This window comes from Protopterus annectens, chromosome 1.part2, assembly GCF_019279795.1.
Source record: "Protopterus annectens isolate FY-2018-M chromosome 1.part2, PAN1.0, whole genome shotgun sequence".
Lineage (NCBI taxonomy): Eukaryota > Metazoa > Chordata > Ceratodontiformes > Protopteridae > Protopterus > Protopterus annectens.
In genome coordinates, this window is record NC_056727.1 from 568,443,260 (window position 1) to 568,467,380 (window position 24,121).

The following is a 24,121-nucleotide window of genomic DNA, read 5'->3' on the forward strand; positions in this document are numbered from 1 at the left end:
GCTGATCAGGGGAAGCCAGGCTACCCCCGCCAAAGGAAAAGAGATCTGTCTCCTGTAGATTTGTCTGAACAAGAGTCAGATGACTCTGATGCATCTGAATATGAAGACATGCAACCCCTCTCTACTTATGAGGATTCTGATGCAGAGGATTCCATCCCTTCCACCTCTCCCCCAGAGGATTTTTCCTTTGGGGAAACCCTTCATACTTTAAGGAGCATTTCCAGTGGGAGAGTCAGGACTACCCTCAGTCTAAAAAGGACTCTGGGAATTCTTAGATCTTCCACAGCACAGACCCTTGGCCATCCCCCACCCCCATTCCTAGATGTTGTGGAAGATGTTTTCCTGGAATCCAGTTTGACTCATGATACCCTCCCTCCTGCACCCAGAAAACCAGACAGGTACTATAGAGTCCCTGACTCATAAACTTCTTTTTAAAAATCCTACTGCTGACCCTGAGGTAATTTCTCAAGGGCCTAAAGGGATTAAAGCAACCTCTGCTAAGAATCCCACCCTTCAGGTAGGGATTCCCGAGCACTAGACAGATGAGGTAAAAAAGTGTACACCTCAGCTACTCTTGCTATCAGGGCACTAAATTGTCAGTTCCATATGCAAAAATTTCAGCAACATCCCCTGGAACTTCTCAAACAAAAAATGTCTTCCTTTCCTGCTTATGCAGAATTTAAAGAGTTACAAGAGTTCATGCATTCTGCAAGTCAAGTAACTAAACACACTTTGCACTGTGGTTTTGATGCCCTAGAAGCTTCTTGCAGGGCAGCAGTCACCGGATCTGTCATTAGAAGGCATGCATGGCTTAAGGAACAGCCCTTGCCAGAGCATGTCAAATCTAAATTGTTGGATGCCCCCCTGCACAAAGACAACTTATTTGGCACTAAGGCTGTAGAGGTCTTAAAAAAGATGGAAGAAAAAAGGCAAAATGTATGCAAACAGTTAAGGATTTCTTACAGGTCCAGCCACCCAGGTTCAGCAGGCATTGTTTCACCAAACACTGGTCCTTTCCTGCTCCCACTAAGCCAGTCCAGCCCAGACCCCCCCCCCCCCCCCCAGACAGCAGCCACAGGGAATGTAGAGATCTAAGCAATGGACTACCTCCACTTCAAAACCAGGGAGTTTTAAGCCACCCCCTTATGGTTAGAACTCACAATGACTCACCCCCCCACCTTCTCTTACCCAGAGGAGGAAAACTCTCCTTTCACGCAAGCATCTGGGCCACCATTACCAATGACCGCTGGGTTCTCAAGCTAGTGTCCCAGGGATACAAATTTTCTTTACACACCCTTCCTACCCCAAAAGTATTCCCAGATCTACCTCCAAACCAGTGGGCAGAGGCGCAAATGCAAGTCCTTTCCCTGCTCTCTATGCAGACAGTAGAGCACGTTCCTGCAGAACAGAGAGGCCAAGGTTTCTACTCCAGACTTTTTCTGGTACCCAGAAAAGAGGGCACCTGGCCACCCCATCCTCTATCTATCCATTCTAAACACCTTCCTGGTGATCCCAAAATTCAAAATGCTCACCTTCCAGCAGTTGCTACCCATGCTCTCCAGAGATGATTGGCTAGCCACCCTAGATCTAAAAGAGGCCTACCTCCATATAATCATGCAGGTAATTTCTCCATTTCAGGGCAGGATCTCAGCACTTTCAGTTCTCTGCACTTCCCTTTCGCTTATCTACTGCTCCCAGAGTTTTCACAAAATGTCTTGCTCTGACCATTGCCTTCTGCAGACAAAGGAATATCCAGATTTACCCATATCTAGACGACTGCCTGATTCAGGCAGACAGCCAGGAAAAGCTGCTCAAGCACCTGGCCTTTGTAAAGTCCCTACTAACCTCCTTAAGGGTGCACTGTCAGTGAAAAGAAATCCAAACAGGTGCCCACCCAAAGGATTATATTACTGGGAGCTAGCCCGGACACAGCATCCCAGATGGCATTCCTTACACCATTAAAGCAAAATTTCCTGACAGCCTACTTCTCTCAACCTGCCACCAGACCCCAGCCATCTGCAAGGAAGATCCTGCAAGCCCTGGGGTTCATGGCATCTTGCATACTACACATTCCATATGCCAGACTGCATATAAGGAAACTTCAATGGTACCTAAAAAAAACCTTTGGTGTCAACACTCTCAAGACCTGGAGACTCATACCTATAATTCCTAGCCTCAGAAAAGATTTTCTTTGGTGGGCAACAGCAAGGGACTACCTTTCTCACCACCACCCCCGTCGCCCAGACCCTCACCACAGACGCATCAGACTGCCTGGGGTGCACACCTGGACAACAGGTGCATACAGGGCCAATGGAGCCCACAGCAAATCCCTCTGCACATCAACCAAAAAGAGATGATGGCTGTCCAGCACGCCTTGGTAGCTTTCAAGCTGCTTCTCTCCCCAGGGGCTCTCCTGATCAAAACAGACAATACCACTGTAATGTGGTATATCAACAAGCAGGGAGGGGCCCACTCCTACCCTCTATGCAGTCTGGCCATGATCCTTTGGCACGCAGCCTCTGCCATGCAACTCCAACTGTTAGCGCAATTCCTACCAGGTTCTCTCAACTCACTGACAGACCAATTAAGCAGAAATCTTCTGGACCCACACAAGTGGCAGCTCAACAGAAGAACCTTCATCCTAATAACCCAGAAATGGGGCACCCCGAAGGACGACCGCTTTGCCTCCCACACCAACCATCAGCTCAGCAAATTCTGCACCAGGGAGCATCACTGCATGGCTTGGAAAGTGGATGCCATGTCCTTCCCCTGGGTCAATCTATTGGTTTATGCCTTTTCTCTACTACCTCTCATCCCCAAGGTACTGCTCAAAATAAAGGAGGAAAAACCAAGGACAATTCTTATAGCTCCAGACTGGCCTCGCCAGCACTGGTACCCCTTGCTGCACAACCTGTCACACCACTGCCTCCATGGCATCTTCCTCAGATTCCAAACCTCCTAACCCAGAGGGAAGAGGAATTCATGCATCCCCAATTGCGGACACTCAGTTCAGTGTTAGGCTTATTCCCTAACCCCGATCAATCTGCCAACCTCAATAAGCAGGTTCTAGATGTTATACGTGAGGCCAGATGCCTGAGCACTAGAAAGTCTTATGCTGACAAACGGAAAAGGTTCTGCACCTGGATTCAGGCTAAGGGAAGCCAGTACGGCACAGCCCTCCCTCCCTCTCATCCTGGATTACTTAGCTGATGTACTACACAGTGGCCTCTCTTTTTCCACTATTAAAATTCATGCCTCTGCTATCTCTGCTCCTTTTCCCACTGAGCAGCCCCTTTTCTCTCACCCCCTTGATCAAACAGTTCCTAATTGGGGCTAGCAACTTGAGGCCACCCAGAAGTGCACCAATCCCAGCTTGGGACCTTAACTTTGTGTTGGAAAAGCTCACTTTGCCCCCCTTCAAGCCAGCTTCTTCTGCAGAGTAAAATTTCTCTCCTGGAAGACAGCTTTCCTTCTGTCCATCACTTCAGCCAGAAGAATCTCTGAGCTGCAAGCACTCATGGCTGTGGAACCCTTCATCATCTTCCATGCTGACAAGATATCCCTCAGGACTAACCCATCCTTCATGCCCAAGGTGGTGTCCAATGTGGCTGTCAACCAATCCATTCATTTGCCCATTTTTTTTCCTAATCCCCAGAACAAGGGGGAAAGGATCCTGCACTCTCTAGATGTGCACAGACCACTCAGATTCTATCTAGACAGGACTAAATCATTCAGAAAGTCTGATCAATTGCTGGTTAGCTTTGCTACAGGAGCAGAAGGCAAAGCCATCTCCAAACAAACTATTTCCAAATGGATAGCACACTGCATCCATTTCTGCTACAAACAACATGGAAAGCCACCCCCCCAAGGGAGTCAGGACTCACTCCACCAGAGCAGCCTCCACCTCTGCAGCTTTCCTCAGAGGAGTCCCCACCAGGGACATCCTGGAGGCTGCCACCTGGACATCTGTTCACACTTTTACCAAACATTACCACCTGCATCTCTTCTCCAAATCCAGGACAGTGTTTGCCTCTGCAGTCTTGCAGGGCATCCTAGCCAGCCCCAAGTTTCCCTGACTGCCTCCACCCATTTCCTCAGCTTTGGGGATCAACCCAAATGTGATGACTGCAACAGTGAAACACGAAGAACATAGTACAGTTGTGTACACTTACCATGAATGTAGATGTTCGAGTGTATTCACTGTTGCAGTCCTTGTTTCCCTCCCTCCAGCCCCCCCCTTTTTTTTTTCTTCACTTTCCTTACAAGAGATATATTGGTATTTATTTTCTACTGGTGGGGTTCTTCCACCAGAACCTGGCTCCTACTTGGGGGCTCCTGACAGGTTAGGGAAAGAAAAACTGATGTAATGGCATTGGCTGCCTTAGTTTATACTACTGACAACCTGACGTCAGTTCTAAAACGACAGCAACCGATGCAAAAATACTAAGTCTCTGGTATTCGGGCCGGCCAAGGGCTACCCTGAGTACACTCGAACAACTATATTTATGGTAAGTGTACACAACTGCGCTTTGTTGGTTCTGTGCCCTCTTTAATGCTAGAACTATTCGTCATAGAGCTCTGTTTGTATTCAGTTATTTTCATCTTCCATCTCTGATTACCAATATGGCATCCGTCCGTCAGCAAACCGCAGATCTTCCGAAAAACGTAAAGATAAGGATAGAGACAGACCGCATAAGGCCAAGACTTCCGACGACACCACCACTAAACAGGTCGTCAGTTCTTCTGAATTCAATGAGGCACTTTCACAGGCTCTGATGCCCAACTCCATTACTTCACAGGCCTCTACTAAGACCCTTTTGGAGTCCTGTAAGCAGCAGATGTCTGCATCTTCTGACAAGCCTTTGGCTGTCTCTGCCTCAGTTGGGTCTGGAGCCGCTAAGCAGGCACTGGTTTCCGAGGATACCGCTCGCACTTTGGGTTTCACTTCAAGGCCTTCACCCTCTCTTCCGACTAACACACCGACAGCACCAAGGGATACTCTTCAGGCCAGACTTAGCGCTACTCCAAAGAAAGCAGCAGAAAGTCTCCATTCCACTACTACTCCCCCTCCTCAAACTAGAATGCTTAAAATGGCGGAGGATCTCATCACTTTCATCCGGGGTAATCGGGCCACTCCAGCCAAAAGGAGAAGGGAACCTTCTCCAGACATCCAGTCGGATTTATATTCAGAGAGATCTGACTCCTCTGTTTTTGAAGAGGAAAATCCTCTTACTGCCTATGACGACTCAGATGCAGAAGAATCTATTCCTTCTACATCACCTCCGGAGGACTTTTCCTTTGGGGAAACCCTCCACACCCTCAGGGAACACTTGCAGTGGAAATCAACAGATTTCCCTCAATCCAAGCAAAGACTAAGAGAGTTTCTGGACCTACCCCAGCATAGGCCTCTGGCCATCCCACCCATCTTGGAGGTGGTAGATGATGTTTACCAAGAATCCAGCCTTACCTGTGACACCCTTCACCTGCACCCAAAAAACCTGACCGGTACTACATGGTACCTGACTCATAAATTCCTCTACAGAAATCCTATAGCAGATCCAGAGGTTATTACTCTGGGATCTAAGGGAGTTAAGGCTACCTCTGCAAAGAATCCTACTCCCTCAGACAAAGAATCCAGGGCCCTGGACAGATGGGGTAAAAAAAGTATATACCTCTGCAACTTTAACTATAACGTCTCCTTGTCAGTCCCGTATGTTAAAATATCAACAGCACACTTTGGAACTTTTAAAACAGAAATTTCTGCTTTACCAGATTACAATAAAGAGATAACAGAATTGGTGCTTCAGTTTCCTCCCACATCCCAAAGACATGCAGTAGGTGGATTGGACACTCTAAATTGGCCCTAGGTGTGAGTGTGTGCCTTCTGTGGAAGGTTGGGCGCCGGGCTGGCAACTCGACACCGTAAAACTCCACTGCCAATCATGAGCGGACAGATGATCCGCTGTGGCGACCCCTAACTGGGAAAAGCCGAAAGAAGAAGAAGAAAGAGATAGCAGAATTACTGCACTCTTCATCTCAGGTGGCAAAGCACTCCTTGCACTGTGGATTTGACACCCTAGAAGCTTCTAGCAGGGCAGCAGTGACAGGATCTGTTATCAGAAGACATGCATGGTTGAAGGAACAACCTCTCCTTGATCATGTCAAAGCTAAAATCATGGATGCACCTCTTGACAAAGACTGCTTGTTTGGACAGAAAACTGAAGAGGGACTTAAAAAGATAGAAGACAAAGCAAAATCGATGCAGACTGTTAAAGGTTTTCTTCAAGTACAACCTCCTAGGTTCAGCAGAAACTTTCTCTTTAAACACTGGTCCTTTCCTGCACCACACAGGCAGGCACAAGGCAAAACCTGTAGAGACAGACCCACCAGGACTCAAACTCAGGGCCAGCAAAGAACTAAACAGTGGTTCCCCTCAAACACTATAGCAGTGAGTTCAAAAACAACCCTGTATGGAAAAAACTCTCAGTGACTACATTTTCCATCTCTGCCTGCCTCCACCAAACCAAAAGCTAGGAGGAAGGCTATCTCTATGCAGAGAAAATTGGAACTCTATAACAAAAGATCTGTAGGGCTTAAAAATCATTGCTCAGGGGTACAAATTCAATTTCTGAGAACTACCACCTCCAAAAGGGTACCCAGACCTACCTATATACCAGTGGGCAGAAGTACTAAAACAAGTGCAAAACCTAATATCCCTAGGGGCAGTAGAACCTGTACCTCCAGACCAAAGTTGCAAAAGGATTCTATTCCAGACTATTCCTTGTTCCCAGGAAAGAGGGGACTTGGCGTCCCATCCTGGATTATCCTTTATAAATACCTTCCCGGTAATCCCACAATTCAAAATGCTTACCTTACAACAGCTTCTACCAATGCTGCCAAACAAAGCTTGGATGGTCACCTTAGACCTAAAGGATGCTTACCTGCACATCCCAATAAGGGAATCTTGCAGAAAATTCCTGCGCTTCAGAGCAGCAGGATTATTACACCATAAATTCTGTGCTTTGCCCTTTGGCTTATCTACTGCACCCAGGGTATTCACGAAATGTCTAGCTCCTGACATTGCCTTTTGCAGGCAAAACAATGTACAGATTTACCCTTACCTGGACGACTGTCTCATCCAGGCAGACTTCAACGAACTGCTCCTGCAGCACCTTTCATTTGTAAAAACCCTACTCACCTCTCTGGGGTTCACTGTCAATGAAAGGAAATCAAAACAGACACCTACCAGGAAAATCATATTTCTGGGAGCCTTACTGGACATAGAAGAGCAAATGGCCTTTCTGTCCCCAGAAAAACAAAGTTTCCTACCAAAATACTTTACTATTCTGGCCTCCCAAACCCTGCTTTCTGCCAGGAAATTCCTGCAAGCTCTAGGATACAGGGCCTCATGCATCCTCCTGGTACCTCCGGCCAGACTACACATGAGGAAAATTCAGTGATACCTTAAGAACCTGTGCTGTCAACACTCACAACCTCTGGACATCTCCCTGCCTGTGATCCCTTGCATAAGATCTGGGTTCCTGTGGTGAGCCCAGGCCTGTACTCTGAACAAGGGAATTCTATTCACCCTCTGTCCATCAGACCAGACCATAACTACAGATGCTTCAGACATAGCCTGGGGCACCCACCTAGAAGGCAGATGTGCCCAAGGTCTCAAATGCTACCCTTGCATATCAACCAAAAGGAAATGATAGCAGTGCAAAACTGTCTGGCATCCTTCAAACCCTACCTCAGTCCAGGAGTTCATCTCATAAAAACAGACAACACCACAGTCATGTGGTACATCAACAAACAGGGAGGGGCTCAATCTTACCCCCTGTGCAGACTAGCCATGAACCTGTGGCTAGCAGCCTCCTCCATGGGACTACATCTTATAGCCCAATACCTACCTGGTATCAACAACACCCTAGCAGACCACCTAAGCAGAAACCTGCTGGACCCACATGAATGGCAAATCCACAGACATTTTTCTACAAATTACCCACACATGGGAACCCCCCCCCCCAAGTGGACCTCTTTGCCTCTCATTTAAATCACCAAGTACAGAAATTCTCCACCAGGGAGTACCATCACCTGGCCTGGAAGGTCGATGCCCTGACCTTCCCTTGGAATACCCTCTTTGTGTATGCATTCCTACCTTTTCCTCTCATTACAAAAGTATTAATCAAGATAAGGGAGGATAAACCAAGAGCAATACTCATTGCCCCAGATTGGCCTAGACAGCATTGGTACCTGCTGCTGCACAGCCTATCTCACCAGCCCCCCTGGCAGCTACCTCGGATACCTCACTTGCTATCCCGTGGGAGGGGGGGGGGCAATGCTGTACCCAGACCTTCAGACACTCAAGCTCTCAGCATGGCTTATTCTGCCATAACCAACAAGGAATCTATGCTAAGCAAGCAAATCCTTGACAACATCACAGAAGCCCTAAGGCCCAGCACCAGAAAATCTTAATGCTGGAAAATGGAAAAGATTCTGCTCCTGGAGCCAGTCCAAGGGGGTAGACATATATCTGCCCTCCATTCATCTTATTCTAGATTACCTTGCTGAGCTTCTTAATAAGCGTCTCTCCTTCTCCTCCTTAAAGATCCATGCCTCTGCCATCTCGGCACACTTTGATACAGAACAGCCATTGTTCTCCCATCCTCTTATCAAACAGTTCCTTAGAGGAGCCTCTAATATCAGGCCTCCCAGAAGACAGCCCACCCCATCCTGGGACCTGAACTATGTTTTAGAAAAGCTTACTCTGCCTCCCTTCGAGCCTGCGGCATCCTCAGAATTAAAGTACCTTTCTTGGAAGACTGCCTTTCTCCTGGTTATTACTTCAGCCAGGAGAGTATCAGAGCTTTAAGCTTTAATGGCCATTGAGTTATTTATCATCTTCCATGCAGACAGTGTCTCCCTCAGAACCAACCCCGCCTTCATGCCAAGGGTGGTTTCGGATGTTACCCTCAGCCAGGCCATCCATCTGCCCACCTTCTTCCCTAACCCTCAGAACAAGGGGGAAAGGATACTGCATTCTTTGGATGTGCACATGCAACTCGGATTTTATTTGGATCTTACAAAGACATTTCAGGAAAACTGACCAGCTCTTGGTCAGCTTTAAAACAGGGGCACAGGGGAAACCAATATCCAAACAGACCATTTCCAAATGGATAGCACACTGCATCCAATTTTGCTACTCCTTGCATGGAAAACCACCACCTAGGACCATCAGAACCCACTCCACTAGGGCAAACTCTACTTCCACAGCATTCCTTAGAGGGGGAAGCTGCCACATGGACTTCAGTCCACACCTTCAGCAAACATTGCCATCTGAATCTATTCTCAAAAGCTAGGGCTGGGTTTGCCTCTGCAATTCTGCAGGGCATGCTCACCCAATTCTATCAACTTTCCACCCTTCTCCTTAGCTTTGGGAATCTTTCCAATAGTTAGGACTGCAGCAGTGAAACACTAAGAACATAGTACAGTTGTGTACACTTACCATAAATGTAGATGTTTGAGTGTATTCACTGCTGCAGTCATGCTTTCCTTCCCTCTGATATCTGCTGTCCTTAGAGAGACACGTATTTCTTTGGGAGTCTCTGACTCCAGGACTATTAATAATTATTAAAATTGGACTTCTTTTGTTGGTTAAGGCAAGAAAAACTGAGGTAATGGCGTCACCTGCTGTCCTTTATAGCTCGGATGACCTGACATCACCCAGCAAGCGACAGCAGCCAACGCACAAAACCTTGACTCTGGTATTCGCACCGACCTGAGGGCTACCACAGCATGGATAACCCAATGGTTAGGACTGCAGCAGTGAGAACACTCTTAACATCTGCATTTATGGTAAGTGTACACAACTGTACTTTCAAAATGCTGACGCTTCAAAATTACTGCCCATGATAACTTCTTAGGCTTTCATGGTCTCAGTAGACCTAAATAACACCTACTTACGTATTCTTATTCAAAAATCACACACAAGCTTTCTTTGCTTCAGAGCAAGCTCCTGCCACTGTCAGTTTTCAGCTCTGCCCTTTGGGTTGTCTGCTGTTCCAAGGATTTTCACAAAGTGATTGGCACTGGTCATTGTTTACTGCAGAACCAAAGGGGTCCAGATTTACCCTTACATGGACGATTGCTTTATACAAGCTGCAGATATTCCAAAGATCAACAAAGGTCTGAAATTCACACATGACCTGCTGACTTCTCTGGGGTTCATTCTAAACCTCAGGAAATCCAGCCTGGTCCCATCCAAACAGATTGTCTACCTAGGAGCTCTCTTGGACTATTTCCTGCAGAGAGCCTTCCTCCCCCAAGACAAGGTCACCTATTTAACCACTTACTTCCTGCAGATACGGAAAAATCAGAACATCACAGCCAGGACATTCCTCAAGGAGCTGGGGTTCATGGCATCCTGTATTCTCATAGTACCCCTAGCCAGACTGCACATGAGGAAGCTGCAGTGGCACCTGAAGAGCTTGTGGTGCTAGAGCTCTGTCTGTGGATGCCCAAATACCCTTGATACCTTGCCTCAAGCAGGAGTTCGCATAGTGGGCACAGACTTGTGCCCAAAATCAGGGTCTACCTTTCAGTCCTCACTAATGATGCATCGCAGACAGCATGAGGGGCCCATACCCAGTGCCTCCAAACTCAAGGATTATGTCTCGCTCAACACAGAAGGTGGCATATGAATTGGAAAGAACACATGGCAGTACAAAACAGTTTAATGGCTTTCAAGGACAAATGGGGCCCAGGGGTCCTAGTAGTTCAAACAGACAGTACCACAGCAATTTGGTACATAAACAGGCAATGAGGCACGCATTCCTACCCCCTGTGCTGTCTGGCTATGCAAATATGGGAGATAGCACAATACCCTACCGGGCAAAGAGAATACCCTGACTGACCACCTCAGCAGGAATCTGACAGACCCCCACGAATGGTATCTCTGTCTGGAAGTTTTCTACACAATCATAAAGCAATGGAAGGTCCCCCAGGTGGACATGTTTGCCAGCAAGGACAATGCTCACCTGGAGAAGTTCTGCACCAAGTCAAGGCAGACATCTGCATTGAGAGCAGATCCCTTCTCATTCACTTGGACACCTCTTCATTTATGCCTTCCCACAACTACCCATGTTGCCTCTAGAGCTGTTGAAGATCAAAGAAGAGGGCCCAAAGTGCCATTCTGATAGCGGCGGACTGGCCCAGGCAGCACTGGTTCCCGCTCCTTCTCAAGCTCACCAATCTAAAGCCTTTGATCGTACCTCAGAGGGTGGCCCTCCTCACACACAACAAGGGGAGGGTCGTGCGCCCCAACCTTCAGACTCCGACTGTCAGCCTTTCAGCCTGGTTTGTTTCACAGTGATCTACTGCACCTCCAACTTGAGTCCGCAGGTACAGATCTTTTTAAAAGTGTCTAGAAGGCCTAGCACCAGAAAATCTTACTCAACCAAAAGGAAAGGATTCTCGATTTGGTGCCAAAAGCACTAACTTCAGCCAAATTCTGTCAACATTCCTAACATTCTGGAGTATCTGGCCAACATAGTGAAAAAAGGTCTCTTATTCTTCCATCAAGGGACATGCGTCAGCCATCTCTGCCCACATCCCTAGGCATCCTCCAATTTATTCTCACCCTTTGTTGAAGCAGTTTCTTGGGGGAGTTGTTCACATTAGGTCCCCAGGAGGAAACCCACCCCTCGTTGGGACCTTAACTTTGTCCTTGAAAAGTTAACTCTGCCTCCTTTCGAGCCTGCAGCCTCTACCATCTTGAAGTTTCTGACCTGGAAAACACCCCTACTACTAGATATCAAGTCAGCCAGGAGAGTCTCAGAATTGCAGGCCCTAGTGGCAGTGGAGCTTTTCATTTTCCATAAAGACAGGGTCTCCCTCTGAACTAATCCGTCCTTCATGCCTAAGGTGGTTACTAATGTGTCTCTGAATCAGGCCATTCATCTACCTACTTTCTTCCCCAACCCTCAAAACAGAGGGGAAAGATTGCTGCACTCTCTGGATGTACATAAGATGCTATGCTACTACCTGGTCAGGACCAATTCATTTAGGAAAATAGACCAGCTGTTCATTACCTTTGCACCAGGCTCGGAAGGAAAACCAGCTTCTAAGCAGACCATTTCCAAGTGGATTTCCCACTGCATCTCTTTCTGTTGCAGCCATCATGGCAAAAAGCCCCCCTGATTTTATTAGGTCACACTCTACTAAGTCCACAGCTACTTCTACAGCGTTCCTCAAAGGAGTTCCTACTAAGGACATCATGGAGGCAGTCTTTTGGTCTTCTCTGCATACCTTCCATAGGCACTACCACCTTGCAACCTTTTCCAAGTCTAGAGCAGGTTTTGCATCTGCAGTCCTGCAGGGAATCCTCTTCTTTCCTTAATATCCTTCCACCCTCTCTAAATGTTTGAGAATCTTCCCAACAGTCTGGACTGCAACAATGAAACATGAATAACATAGTACAGTTGTGTGCACTTACCATAAATTTAGATGTTCAAGTGTATTCACTGTTGCAGTCTTTTTTTTCCTCCCACCTACCCAGTCAGCCTACTAGGTAGGCTACTACATTCAACCAAGAGGACTCTACACATCCCAACCCTGGTTTGGGTCCACTCTACCCTGGCTCAACTTAGGTAACTTGGGGCCTCCTTGGATCCACACTAACTTGTGCCTTCCAAGATGTACTTGGGGGCTCCTTCTAAGCTGGTCAAGAAAATACTGAAGTCATCACACAGGCTGGCTTCCTTTATACCTGAGCGTACTGACGTCGGTAAGGGCGTCCGCCAGCCTGAGGAGAAAACAGTTTTCTCTGGTAGTCAGGCTGGCCAAGGGCTTCCACAGCAGGCAATCCCAACAGTCAGGACTGCAACGGTGAATACACTCAAACATCAACATTTATGGTAAGTGTACACAACTGTACTTTCCTCCTCTTCCTTGTCTCAGACAGGAACTTCATTGATGGATTCAGCAGTTGTCTCTAAATCCAGGGATCCCTTTTCATCCCCCTCTTCCCTGTCAAGAATTGTTCACAGATGCTTCAGACATGAGATTGGGGGGGTGACATTTGGCTCCCTAAAAGTACAGGGGTGTGGTTGCCTCGTCAGCAGGAGGAACACTCAGTGTATCTTCTGCTGGCTCTTCAGGCATTTCATCCTTTCTTCTGTCCAGGGCTTCTCAAGGTGTTCACAGACAATACCACAGTGATGTGGTATATCAACAAACAGGGAAGAATGAGATCTTATCTTCTTTGCTGGTTGCTGTCAATGATCAAATGACTCTTCAGGTAGTTTATTTCACTTCCGGTCAAAACATTGTGGCAGACACTTTGAGCATGTCCGTAACTCAGTCCCACAAATGGATGCTTCACACAAGGATAAGTTTCTGGACATTATCCACCAGTGGGGTACTGCTCAAGTGGATCTTTTCGCCTTCCCTCTGAGCAGACAGCTTCCTCTGTTTTGCGCTAGAGTCCCAGGTCCTCTGGTGTGGAAGGTGGACTTCCTCTCATTTTCTTGGAAGGGGATGTTTCTTTATGCATTCCCTCCCCTTCCAAAAGTCCTATTCAAGGTTCAACAGGATGGTCCCAAAGTCTTGTTGGTGACTCCCTTTTGGCCGTGAGTACCGGCTCCCTCTTCTTCTGCATCTAGCCAAGGGCAGTCATCACAAGGTACCTCACTGGGTAGATCTTCTACAAGACAAGGGATCTCTCATCCATCCCACCTGTCCTTGCTTCAGCTGACACTGTGGGTGATAGGATTTTGATTCCTCATAGACACCTTTTTTCTGATGATGTGCTGAAAGTCATGCAGGTGGTCAGTAAACCTACTACTAGTAAATCCCACTTATCCAAATGGAAGGGGTTTTCTATTTGGTACCTCTCTTGTAACCTGGGTCCACTTATTGTGGCTGTTCCTTTGATTCTCTCTTATTTGTGTGAGTTGCTCAATGGTGGTTTGGCCTATTAAGGCCCACTTATCAGCTCTCTCTGCTTGATGTTCATCGTGCATACAGCTGCAGTCATTACAGATGGGGTTATCCTGCCGTCAGGCGGGCCCTCGGTCGGCCGAATTCCAAAGTCTTGGTCCGGCGTCGGTTGTCGTCGCTTCTTCCCTGACGTCAGAGCGGCAGGGGTATAAAAGAGGCAGCCGATGCCATTTTCCCCAGTCTTTCTTGCATCGCGGTGCCCTAAGCAGAAGCAGTTCGCAAGTGCCGGTCAGCCAGCTCCTGAGATTTCCGAAAAGGATTTCAGCCGAAGTCTTCTCTAATGCTAAGTACCCCGTTGGGGAAACTTTTCTTGCCTCAGACCGATGTCAGACAAAGTTAATAATTGCATTTCTTGTGGGAAGCAAATACCGCTTAAGGATTTTCACTCATACTGTATTCCTTGCCTAGGTCCAGACCATGACGTCTCGGGCTGCCGCTTTTGTGCTAGGTTCAATAAACGCACTATAAAACGTCGGGCGGAGTTCGCCCTTCATTACTTTGGCAAAAAATTTAACTACAGCATGTCGTCGGATTTTCCGACACCAGGCTTAATGAAAAAACGCAAAGATAAAGATAAGCATCCAAGGCCCAAAACGGATACCGAGACCACACTTAGGCCTGCAGCTGGATCTCCGGTTCACAGTGAGGCGCCTTTGCAGCCCCTGACTACCGCTGAATCTATTTTACCGGCGACCTCTCAAACTGAAGTTGCAGGCCCTCCGGAGCCGATTACCTCTCTAGACACCGATGCCACTCTTGGCGGGGAACCAGAAAATTTAGCTAGGCCTTCAGTTTCTGAAGGCGTTTTTAAGCCTACTTCTATTACCATTAAATCTTACTCAAAATCTAAAGCCCCTATGAAAATTAGGAAACAGGGTCCTCAGACCCCTTCTCAGCAACCCATGCCTAAAAAGCAGATGCTCAAGATGGCTGAGGATTTAATTACTCTTATCAGGGGTTCTCAGCCCCCCTTACAAAAAAGACCTAGGTTGGAGGAAGACTACCCTTCCTCAGATCAAGCTTCCATTACCTCAGGTTTCTCTGAGGACCAGGATTACTCCTATTCTCCCTATGAAGACTCTGATGCAGAGGAATCAATTCCGTCGGTTTCCCCCCCAGAGGGCTACTCTTTCGGGGAAACCTTGCTTACCTTGAGGGAACACTTCCACTGGGAAGGACAGGATTACTCAGATTCTAAGAAAAGGCTCCGGGAGTTTCTCCTTCTTCCTCAGCATAGGCCCCTGGCTATTCCTCCGGTTTTAGATATTTTGGATGATGTTTTTGCAGAAGCCAGTCTGAATCCAGACTCCTTCCCTCCTGCCCCAGTTAAACCAGACAGATACTACCGGGTCCCTGATTCCCACCAGTTTTTGTATAAAAGCCCTGCTGCTGACCCAGAAACCATTTCACAGGGTCCTAAGGGGATTAAGGCCTCTACTGCAAAAAATCCTTTACCTTCAGAAAGAGATTCCAGAGCATTAGAAAGATGGGGTAAGAAGGTGTATACTTCTGCCACTTTAGCCATGAGGGCATTAAACTGCCAATTTCACATGCTAAAATACCAGCAGTTTTTGATCTCCCAATTGAAACTTAAGTTGACACAAACAGATCAACCAGATTTAAAAGAGATGCAGGATTTATTGCATGGAGCAGGACAAGTGGGAAAACATACTTTACAGTGTGGTTTTGATTAATTGGAGGCCTCGTGTAGAGCAGCTGTCACCGGCTCTGTGATACGTAGACATGCTTGGCTAAAAGAGCAAACCTTACCAGACCATGTAAAAGCAAAGTTATTGGGTGCACCATTGCAAAAGGATGTATTATTTGGTGTCAAAGCAGAGGAGGTTTTAAAGAAAATGGAAGAAAAGGCAAAATCTATGCAAACAGTTAAAGATTTCTTGCAGGTACAACCTCCTCGCTTCAGCAGAAACTGGCCATCAAAAAACTGGTCCTTTCCAACCTCTGACAGACCCCAAAGGGGTAGGTACAGATGCCCCAGGGGCAGAGGGCAACCACAAGGATCTTACAGACATAGACAATGGCAAACAACAACTCCAAGAGGTGGAGAAGAAAGGCCTCAACCATTCAGGAAGCAAGCTCAATGACTTCCCCCTACGCCTGCCAAACAAACATTCAATGGCAGCACCTTTGGGTGGAAAACTGGCCTTATTTTCAGACAATTGGCACATTATTACACAGGACAAATGGATTCTGGACATCATAAACAGAGGCTGCAGATTCCACTTTCATACCCTTCCAAAAATGAAAGGCATGCCAAATCTGCCACAAAATCAATGGGCAGAGGCACAAAAACAAATTTCCACTCTCATGCATATGAAAGCAATTCAAAAGGTTACCTACAAAAGAACAAGGTCAAGGTTCTTATTCAAGACTATTTCTGGTACCAAGGAAGGACAAAGACTGGAGACCCATCTTAGACCTATCTATCCTGAACACGTACTTAGAGGTACCAAAATTCAAGATGCTCACATTACTACAGCAGCTTCTTCCCATGTCGGGCAAGGAGTCTTGGCTGGTAACGTTGGACCTCAAGGAGGCATACCTGCATGTCCTATCAGACAAGATTGCAGAAGATACCTCAGATTTCTTGCAGGTACAACGCATTATCAATTCTCTGCATTGCCCTTTGGCTTATCTACTGCGCCCAGAGTATTTACGAAATGCCTGGCATCAGTAATTGCATTTTGCAGACTACAAGGAATTCAAATCTACCCATATCTGGACGACTGCCTGATCCAAGTGGACAGCAAGGACATTCTATTGCAGCATCTGGCGTTTGTAATAAAACTGTTAAACTTCCTGGGATACACAATGAACAAAAAGAAATCAAAACTAATACCTTCTCAACAGATAATATTCCTGGGTGCCAGCTTAAATACAACGGCCCAGATGGTTTATCTCACGCCAGACAAGCAAAGGCAACTGTCTCAATACTTCAGAAAAATGACAACTTTAACCCAGCTTACTGCAAGGAAAATCCTGCAGGCTTTGGGGTTCATGGCATCCTGCATTCTACTAATACCATTTGCAAAGCTACATATGAGGAAACTACAATGGTACCTGAAAAACTTATGGTCTCAACACAAACACAGCCTGGAAACAATTATACCACTCATTCCATGCCTTCAAAAGGAATTTTTGTGGTGGGCTCAAGCATGCCAAAGAAACACGGGTCTCCCTTTCTGCATACCTCAAGCAAATCAAACCATCACAACAGATGCTTCAGACTACGCCTGGGGAGCACACATGGCAGGTCAGTGCATTCAAGGAAGATGCACCTTCACATCAACCAAAAGGAGATGCTAGCAGTACAAAATGCTCTTACAGCCTTCAAGGACCTATTGCATCCAGGTCAACTATTAATAAGAACAGACAACACCACAGTTATGTGGTACATAAACAAACAGGGAGGCACACATTCCTACCCCCTGTGCAGACAGGCAATGACCCTGTGGAACACAGCATTGGCCTTACAAGTACAACTACAAGTGCAATTCCTGCCAGGAAAGGAAAACATTCTGGCAGACAAATTAAGCAGAAATATGACAGATCCTCACGAGTGGGAGTTACACCCTCAAGTATTCTCAATGATAGCACGGAGATGGGGACAGCCAGACATAGATCTATTTGCCTCCCACAGCAATTACCAGCTGAAAAAATTCTGCACAAGGACCTATCATCCACGGGCCTGGAAAGTGGACGCCCTATCTTTCAGTTGGACAACTTTGACAACCTATGCCTTCCCACCTCTACCTCTGCTGACAAAAGTTTTACTAAACGTCAGAGCAGAGAGGCCACAAATGATTCTCATTGCTCCAGACTGGCCTCGTCAGCACTGGTACCCGCTCCTAAAGAGCCTATCTCATTCAACACCTTGGCTCCTACCTCAATTCCCACTTCTGTTGTCTCAGCAAAATTACAAGATCCTCCACAGTCAGCTCAGGACACTAAATCTAGCTGCATGGAAAATACCTTAACTAATCAATCTATTCTCCTCTCAAAGGAGGTCCAGAATGTCATCTTGGAGGCCAGGAGACCCAGTATCAGAAAAACCTACTCAGGCAAATGGAAGCGATTTTGTGCATGGAACCAAGCAAAAGGCCTAAATCCTTGCATATTAAATATACCTCAGATTCTACAGTACCTAGCTGACATGTTAAACAGTGGCCTTTCCTTCTCATCCATCAAAATCCACGCCTCAGCTATTTCAGCACAATACAATACGGATCCTCCCTTATTCTCACATCCTTTACTAAGACAGTTCCTCAGAGGGTCAAAAAATATAATGCCCCCACGACATCCACCAGCTCCAGCTTGGGACCTTAACTTCATACTGGAAAAATTGACATTACCTCCTTTCGAACCTGCCTCCTCAGCAGAACTGCAATACTTGTCATGGAAAACAGCTCTGCTTTTGGCTATTACCTCAGCACGCAGGGTTTCGGAGCTACAGGCCCTTATGGCAGTGCAACCTTTCCTCATTTTCCATCAGGACAGAGTCTCTTTACGTACCAACCCTACCTTCATCCACCAGCTCCAGTGTGGCTTTGAATCAGGCTATCCATTTACCTACATTCTATCCAAACCCCCAGAATAAAGGGGAGAGGCTACTTCACTCCTTGGACATTCACAGACAACTTCGATACTATTTGGACAGGACAAAGTCATTCAGAAAATCTGAACAACTTTTTGTTTCTTATGCTGCTGGTGTTCAAGGAAAGGCTATTTCCAAACAGACTATTTCAAAATGGATAGCCCACTGCATCCGCTTTTGCTATTCATTGCATGGGAAAACAGTGCCAGGATACATCAGATCACACTCCACCAGGGCAACAGCTACCTCAGCAGCTTATCTCAGGGGGGGTTCCAACCAAGGACATTTTGGAAGCAGCTACTTGGAGTTCAGTGCACACTTTTACCAAGCACTACCACCTGCCACTATACTCTAAATCTAGAGCGGGCTTTGCCACCGCAGTCCTGCAGGGCATTCTAGCCCTTCCTCATTCAGCCTTATACCAGCCACCCTTCCATAGCTTTGGGATTCACCCAAGTGTAATGACTGCAGCAGTATGGCACGATGAACATAGTACAGTTTTGTACCTACCATAAATGTAGATGTTCGAGTGCACATACTGCTGCAGTCCAGGTTTCCCTCCCTCCATCCCCTCTCAGGACAGGACTTAGGACAAACACCTCTAGCATACATCCAACTAGGGGTACTCCTTTATGGTGTATTTGCTTACAACTACTGATTGGGTTTATCTACTTATGTAAGTTTGCATAACATCATGTATTGCCTGCCTATTTGGGGGCACCTGACATCTGGGGCAAGAAAAACTGAAGAAAATGGCGTCTGCTGCCTCTTTTATACCCCTGCCGCTCTGACGTCAGGTAATAAGCGATGACAACCGACGCCGGACCAAGACTTTGGAATTCGGCCGACCGAGGGCCCACCTGACGGCAGGATAACCCAAGTGTAATGACTGCAGCAGTATGTGCACTCGAACATCTACATTTATGTTAGGTGCAAAACTGTACTTTTTGCTGCAGGGGCAGAGAGGGTAAGGCCATTTCAAAACAAACCATTTCCAAATGGATAGCACACTGCATCCATTTCTGCTACAAGCACCATGGAAATCCTACCCCACAGGGGATCAGAACACATTCCACTAGGGCTACTTCCACCTATACTGCATTTCAGGGACATTCTGGAAGCTGCAACCTGGAGTTCTGTACACACCTTCACCAAACATTGCCACTTACCTATCTTTTCCAAATCCAGGGCTGGATTTGCTACAGCAGTCTTGCAAGGCCTGCTAGCCAGCCCCAGCTCTTCTTGACTGCCTCCACCCATCCTCAGCTTTGGGAATCAAACCAAGTGTGATGACTGCAACAGTGAAACACAAAGAACATAGTACAGTTGTGTACACTTACCATAAATTTAGATGTTCGAGTGTATTCACTGTTGCAGTCCTGGTTTCCCCCTCCCTCCAGCCCCCTGGCTTTCTCTGTCTTTCTTCCTCTCCTCTCTATGGCCATTCCTAATGGCATTGGTATTTACGTTTTACTGGTGGTGTTCCCCACCATATACTAGCTCCCTTTTTGAGGGCTCCTGACATTTGGGGCAAGAAAAACTGATGTAATGGCGTTGGCTGCCTGTTTTATACTCCTGACGACCTGACGTCATGGAAGAAGCGACAGCATCCGATGCAGAAATACTAAGACTCTGGTGTTCGGGCTGACTGAGGGCTACCTGCAGACAGATAACCCAAGTGTGATGACTGCAACAGTGAATACACTCGAACATCTACATTTATGGTAAGTGTACACAACTGTACTTTCTTCCTCCCCGGGATCTTAATTTTGTTTTGGAGAAGTTGACTTGGGCTCCCTTGGAGTCTGCTGCTTCAGCTTTCTTACACCATTGTTCTTGGAAGATGGTCCTTTTGTTAGCTCTTACTTCTGCCAGACGGGTGTCTAAGTTACAAGCCCTTATGGTTTGTCCTCCTTTTTTGATATTTCACAAGGACAGGTTGTCGTTGCGTACTATTCAGTTTCTGCCTAAGGTGGCTAATGAGTTGTCACTTAATCAGTCTATTCATTTGCCTACTTTTTCCCCTCTGCAGCCTGATAGTGAGAGGGTGCTGTATACTTTGGACATGCATAGACAACTCAGATTTTATTTGCATAAGACTAAGGCTGTTAGAAAATCTGATCAGTTTGTTTATTTTCATCCTAGGTCTTTAGGATTAACTATATCCAAGCAAACTATTTATTTTTGGATTTCAAAGGCTATTTCTTTTTGTCACACTTTTCATGGCAAGAGCCTTCCTTCCTTGTGTAAAGGCTCTTTCTGCTAGAGCTGGGGCTTCTTTTGGTGCCTTTTTCACGGGGTTGGATACTAATTCTGTTCTTGAAGCAGCTACCTGGACTTTTGTGCATACTTTTGTCAAGCACTACAAGTTGGATGGTATTTCTAGAGCTAGGGCTGGTTTTGCTAGGGCCATTGTTCATGGTTTCCTAGAGGGTTCTACTGCTCTTTTCTCCTCCCGAGTTTCGTCTTGAGCTTTGGCACTCTGCTATATATAAGGAATACTGCAACAGTGAATGTAAGGATATAATACAGTTGTGTAAAATCTTACCATAAGAGCAGATGTCCTTGCCTTCCCTGCTGCAGTATTCACTCCCTCCCTCTTTCCCCCTAGTCCTTTTCCTTCTTGGATATACAGGTTACCCCATGGGTTTCTCTTGGACTGGTGTTCCTACTGTGGCAATCGGTTCTGAGGATGATATGCTTGAACGTCACCTTTATGCCTTAAACCGTGCAAGGATCATACAGGTGACGTTAGGCATATCTTTAAATCAACAGTAGGCTTTGGAAACATTCCCGCCTCAGCTTAAACATGCAAATCAGACTTCTTGTGAAGTCCTCCAAAGCCAAGTATAAATCCAAAGTAGCCTAGGCCCAGATCTGTGCCGAACTAGTAGTTGATACCACATATACCAAGCCTTTGGACATTGTTAACCTGTTACCCAACAGGTTCTGTGAAAACTTCATTCCCCTGTCCCCCGCCACACTTAACCGAAGACATCCCTTCCACCTGTCCTCTGCCATGTATCTCTAAAGAGCAGGTTGTGGATGCCTTCTCTAAGGTCAAAAAAACAGCATCCATGGGACCTGATAACATCCTAGGCTGTGTCCTATATGGGCTCAAACAAGCATTAGCAATGCCATTGGGTACTCTTTTCAATCTTAGTCTAAGCACTTGCTTCGTCCCATCTGAATGGAAAAAGGCCACTGTTATCCCCTTGCACAAAGGTGGTGCTTCCACTGAACTCTGGAACTTTAGACCTATTAGCCTGACTAGCCTTATCTGCAATCCCATGGAGGAATCATCATGGACCTTATCAACAAAGATATTGGTAACCTCCAACCACTTGACCCTACTCAATTTGGATTTGTCAAAGAGAGATCATGCCTGTTAAACCTAGTAGACTACTTTGAGACAGTCACCAAGGCCCTTGATGAGGGGAAATCTGTGCATACAGCCTACCTAGACTTACCAAGGCTTTTGACACTGTCCTCCACTCAGGCACAATTGAGATACTCACCCAGCTAGGTGTCAACCCGTATATCATTAGATGGGTCACTTACTGGCTCACTGATAGAACTTGTATAGTCAAAATAGGGGAATCCACCTCCAACAGCAAACTTGTAGCCACTGTTGTTCCACAGCATTCAGTCCTGGAACCTCTACCATTTGGAATCTATTTCTCAGAAGTGCAAGTTAAAACTAAAGGTCTGACAAAGTTTGCTGATGACTGCAAACTGGGAGCAGTCATAGAATCTCCAGACAATGTCAACATTCTACAAGAGGGTCTTACACAAACAAATGACTGGTGCCAAAGTTGTGGCCTTAAACTCAATGCAAAAAATGTATTATCATCCCTTTTGGTAAGAGTGATGTTCCTGCTAACCACCACATCAGTAACAACACTCTATGTTTGCACTCAGTGGTGAGAGACCTGGACACACAGTTGGACAGCAACCTTACCTTTGATCACCATGTCTGCACAGTGGTAAGAAGGGCATTGTATATTGCTCATCTCATATGTAAGAGTATTGCCTCCAGAAAAAAAAAGAAGTTATAACCTCCCTGTACTCTTCCTCATCAGGCCAGTATCTTTCCAAGCACCTGAAGCAATTGAAGAGAGACCACAAAGGTTCCTCACAAGGAAAATTCAAAGTCTTCAGCATCTGTCCTATGAGGATTGTCTGAAGTCACTCACTCTAGTCTGTTTCATACAGACTACTCAGAGGCGATCTCGTACTTGTATATAAGACAGTCTTTGACTCTGCTTTATTGGAAATACTGCATATCCATAAATCAAATGGTACACAGGTTACTAGCTCTAATGGCCATAACCTGGTATGTGACATTAATAGAACCTGCTGAAGGGACATATTTGTCTCCCAGAGGTTTCCACACCTTTGGAACAGACTCCCGCTTCTTGTCAAACAGAACACCTCATTGGCCTTTTTCAAATGCAGTCTGGATGATTGGATGGGTAACCGTAAATTCACCCTGGGGATTCCACCTATGTCCCACTTAGGAGTGATAGGTACTGATCGTGGAAATAAGGGTAAAACTTGGCTAGGCTTGTAAGGACCCTAGGGTCTTTAGCCTAATAACCTGCTATGATCCTATAGTATACTGGCCTAGATGTCAGGGTTCCACGGCAGAGAATTAAGGAATACTACAGCAGTGAAGGCAAGGACATCTACTGTTATGGTAAGATTTTACACAACTGTGGTTTATTCACAAAAATTCACAGCGTTTTATTTCTTTTCATTCTAGGACATTGACTTTGTCTGTTTCTAAACAAACCATCTCCTGTTGGATTTCCAAGTGCATTTTTTTTTTGTTATTCTTTTCATAGAAAATGTCTGTCCTCATCGGTAAATGTGTATTCTGCTATTGCAGTTGCCACCTGTGGTGCTTTTTTCAAGGATTTGGATGCCAATTCCATCGCTGAGACTACTACTTGGTTTGTTTGTACTTTCACTAAGCATTACAAATTGGATGTTATTTCCAAGGCAGTCAAGCGAGGGTTTGTAGAGGGTTTTTCTGTGCCTTCTCCTCCCAGGCCTCTTCTTGAGCTGTTGTACTCTCCCTTAAATAAAGAATACTGCAACAGCAATATGGAAGGACATAGTGCAGATGTTCATCGTGCATACAGCTGCAGTCATAACAGATGGGTTCTCCTGCCGTCAGGCGGGTCCTCGGTCGGCCGAATTCCAAAGTCTAGGTCCGGCGTCGGTTGTCGTCGCTTCTTCTCTGACGTCAGTGCGACAGGGGTATAAAGGAACCAGCCGACACCATTTTCTTCAGTCTTTCTTGCCGCGCGGTGCCCGAAGCAGAAGCAGTTCGCAAGTGCCGGTCGGCCAGCTCCTGAAATTACGAAAATTTTAAAACCGAAGTCTTCTTGAAAGGTAAGTACCCCGTTGGGGAAACTTTTCTTGCCTCAGACCGATGTTAGACAAAGTTAATAATTGTATTTCATGTTCATAGGTTCATAGGTTCATAGGTTCATACTAGGC